The sequence below is a fragment of the Helianthus annuus genome, chromosome 1 (genome assembly GCF_002127325.2).
Source record: "Helianthus annuus cultivar XRQ/B chromosome 1, HanXRQr2.0-SUNRISE, whole genome shotgun sequence".
NCBI classification, from domain to species: Eukaryota; Viridiplantae; Streptophyta; class Magnoliopsida; order Asterales; family Asteraceae; genus Helianthus; species Helianthus annuus.
In genome coordinates, this window is record NC_035433.2 from 84,939,696 (window position 1) to 84,943,404 (window position 3,709).

Below are 3,709 nucleotides of genomic sequence, written 5' to 3' on the forward strand. Positions count from 1 at the left end.
TTTGGTCCAAAAATGAAATCAGGACATACTTGTCTTATAAAATTTTGCAATTTTGTCATTTTCCTCAGGGCAAATCAGGTCATATTTGTCTTATATAAAATATGGTATTTATTTATAAAAAAAGAAATGATCATTTTGCCCCTACGGAAAATGACAAAATAACAGGATTTTATAAGACAAATATGACTTGATTTCATTTTTGGACCAAAATGGCAATAAAACTGAAACCACAGGGACCTAGATGCAAAAAGTTTGAGTTTTGGACTAAAGCGGCAAAATTAACCAAACCACAGGGACCAAAATGGCAGTTTACTCGTATTTTTAATAAACGGTTTTGGTTATGAAACCAGTTTTGGTTTCTCGTTTTAAGGATTGGAACGGGTTATTGCTATAACCGGTTTGGTTTCGATTCCAGTTATTTGACGAAAAACCATACCCTATGTGTCACACCCCAACCGATTGCGGAATCATCGGGGCATGGCACTGAGCGAAACAGATTGTTCAGAAGTTTCCATAACAACTATCTATATAATCCAGTTAAAGCTACGTCCCATACCGTATCCCGAATAAACAAATACATTATTACAGATAATATCCAAACAAGTAGTTCTGTTTCGACAACTCAGATTTAAGTTAATACAAAACATAAATATTGTTCAAATGCTCCTAAAGACCCAGCCTGACAAGATCTACAGACAACTATGCCCTAGTTGCTTGTTCCTGACAGACAACTATTTGTTGGGGGCCTCTAAAGCTTTATTCTAGCTTCACTTCCCTAGCAAGCAAATATCTTAAACACCTGTCACATACGTTAAAATAAAGTCAATACATAAAATGTAAAGGTGAGCATACAAGTTTAATAATAGCATATAGAGTTCGAATAGTTTACGCATAACCAGCACGTACACAGAGGGAAATGATGCATGTTAATTATCGACATGGACCTATCGATACCAACGACTGCGGGTTGACTGTCCGAGACAGTTCGCAATACATGATTACCACCGTAATCCATGCAAGTAATTGTCCTTAACAACCCCCGTAAGAACGGGTGCTGAGTCCAAACTATAGTACTACGTTGCTAAGGCAGGTAGACAGCATTCCACGTGTAAACATAACAACAAGCATACATTTAGTCACGTAATACATGCAATCGGTTAGCGTTCAAGTAGTTTGAATAGTGTGTTTGATTGTGATTTTGATAGGTAACGTATGTAACACCCAAAAGTGCTAAAGCAAAAAGGGATTCGAGTATACTCACAGTGATTGATTATGGATTGAAGGGAGCGCTGAGAGTAGGGTTAGCCTGAATAGTTCGATAGCATAATGATGAGTAACGCGGAAATGCAAACAAAGGTAAAAGAATCGAATAGCCTGGTCGATCGAACAGCAGGTTCGATCGAACGGGCTGTTCGTTCGGCTTGAAAGTCCGTTTGAATAGTCCTGTTCGATCGGCCGGTAGGCTCGATCGGCTGGACCATTCGAGTGGATTGTTTCTTCCTCTGAGAAGGATGTGTTTGTGTACGATGGTTTGAACTTTTGAAGTTTTCGTTGTAGCATTCGAGAACACTGAAGTGTTCTTGCCTTTCAGGTAGATCGATCGAACGGTCTGTTCGATCGGCCAGCTTAACCGAGCGGTTAGGAACTTCAGAAGTGATCCTCAGCAGGATGTCACTCGATCGAACAGCATGCTCGATCGGGTGGCACTCCATACTACGAACGAGTTGTAAAATCGATTAAGTGTTGAAGCATAGTATCTCATGATCCGAAGAGTAATGTTTACCAATCGAGTAGCATATTCGATCGAACATCACCTCGTCAATAGCATACTTCATGAAGTTTGAAAGTGTGGGACCATGTGCTAGCCGATCGGCTGGCCCGGTCGATCGGCTGGTATGTCCGATCGGCTGGGTTGTTCGTTCGGACAGCCTAGTCGTTCGGCCAGCAATTCTGACCTGGTCGGCCTTTCGTCTACCACTTGGCTGTTTTGATTGTTTTGATATGATTTCAAGGTATTTTGACAGCGAGTTAAACCATAGAACGTGGGTTCTTACTTGCTTTACCGGTTCGGACAGGAATCACCCAAGTCCGGCCGGTGAATTGTTCGGAACGGTAGTTTGATGTTTAACCCGAAAATGTTAAGATTCTTGCAAATCTTGGTTTGTTTATGTGGAAATCGGTTAGATATAAACTATTCATGGTTGAATGAGGCCAAGGTATGATGTTCTTCAAGAACACCATGATGACATCATCCAAGAACACTTAGATCTTGGTGATTTCACGGTTAGAATTCAAGTTTTGAAAGTTAGAAAGGTGTAGAATCGTGTAATGATAAAAAACGTACAAGAATTAGAGTGAAAACTTACCAGAGTTGAGAGAAATCTGAGAAAAGGTGAAGAATAAGGGCTGGTTCGGTCAGAGCTTTCCAAAAGTAGAAAGAGTGACAATGACAGGGCTATTTATAGGCTCCAAAAGAGGAAAGTGTCAACCGATCGGCCAGGACTTCCGATCGAATGGCCTGCTCGATCGAACAACCTGTTCGATCGGCTGGCATGTTCGATCAGGGTGTTTCCTGTTCGATCAGCAACCCTTTTCGAGTGTTTCGCGACGGTTTTCGATATTTCGATTTCGATGGACAATGATACGAATACGATAGAGTTTCTAGTCAAATTACTTTCAGTCCCACTACTATATCTAACACACAATCATCTGTCATTCGCGTTTCGATGTCGGTTTCGATTGAGTTTGATTGCTTTTCGAGTTTCGATTGATCACCACACAAATCATAAAGTAAACACGCACAGGTAACACATAAGGCACACACACGTATAACCATACCAAAATTCGCGTAATTCGAGTTTCGAGTTCGATGATAGTTAGATCGGTTTGATTACCGATTAGTTAACTTTATCACATTGTTACTTCCTACTATTCACAGTCGTAAATCGGTCGCTTTGGTTAAACATTCGATCATTTCATTTAGACAACACTTACTCCACATAATACAAAAGCAAAAGAAACAATAATAGTCAAAGAAGTCAAAGTTGACTTGGACTTTGACTTTGACATTCGAAAACACGGGGTGTCACACTATGTGCCCGGTTCCAGGTAGGGTTGGTTCCGGTTTTCATAAAAAAAAAAACCCCGTTATTAAAATACCCTATTTTTAGTTTTTTTAATACTCTATTGCGTTTTTATTACCCTATTTTCTCGTCTTTTTTTATTACTACAAAATATGCATTGCATAATGTAAAAAATTAAAATAAATGCACTGACATAAATTTAAAAGATAGATATTAGAATCATGTATCGGGTATAGACGGGTATAATTGGTTCCAGTTTTGGTTCTTGTTGGGTATTAATCGAGTATGATCAGTTCCGGTTTCAGGTATTGAGATCAAAATGCACATCCTTTCTACACCATATGGTTAGGGTCGAACTTCAACATTCAAATATAAAAGTACAATGCATATTTGAATTTGCACTTCGGTAGTTTTAAACACCGAGAAAATACAGGAAAAGAAAAGCAAGTGTCTATTTGAAGCAGAAAAAACGATCATGTTTTTGGTATAATTTGTTTAATTTACTTGCTAGTTGTGTTTAAAATGATTTAGTGACAATGAGTTAAGTTATAAGGAAGAAGAAATCAACTTTACCAAAAATTCATTTTAGCGTTTGTTGATCAGTTCTGTTTAAACATGATGGAAAA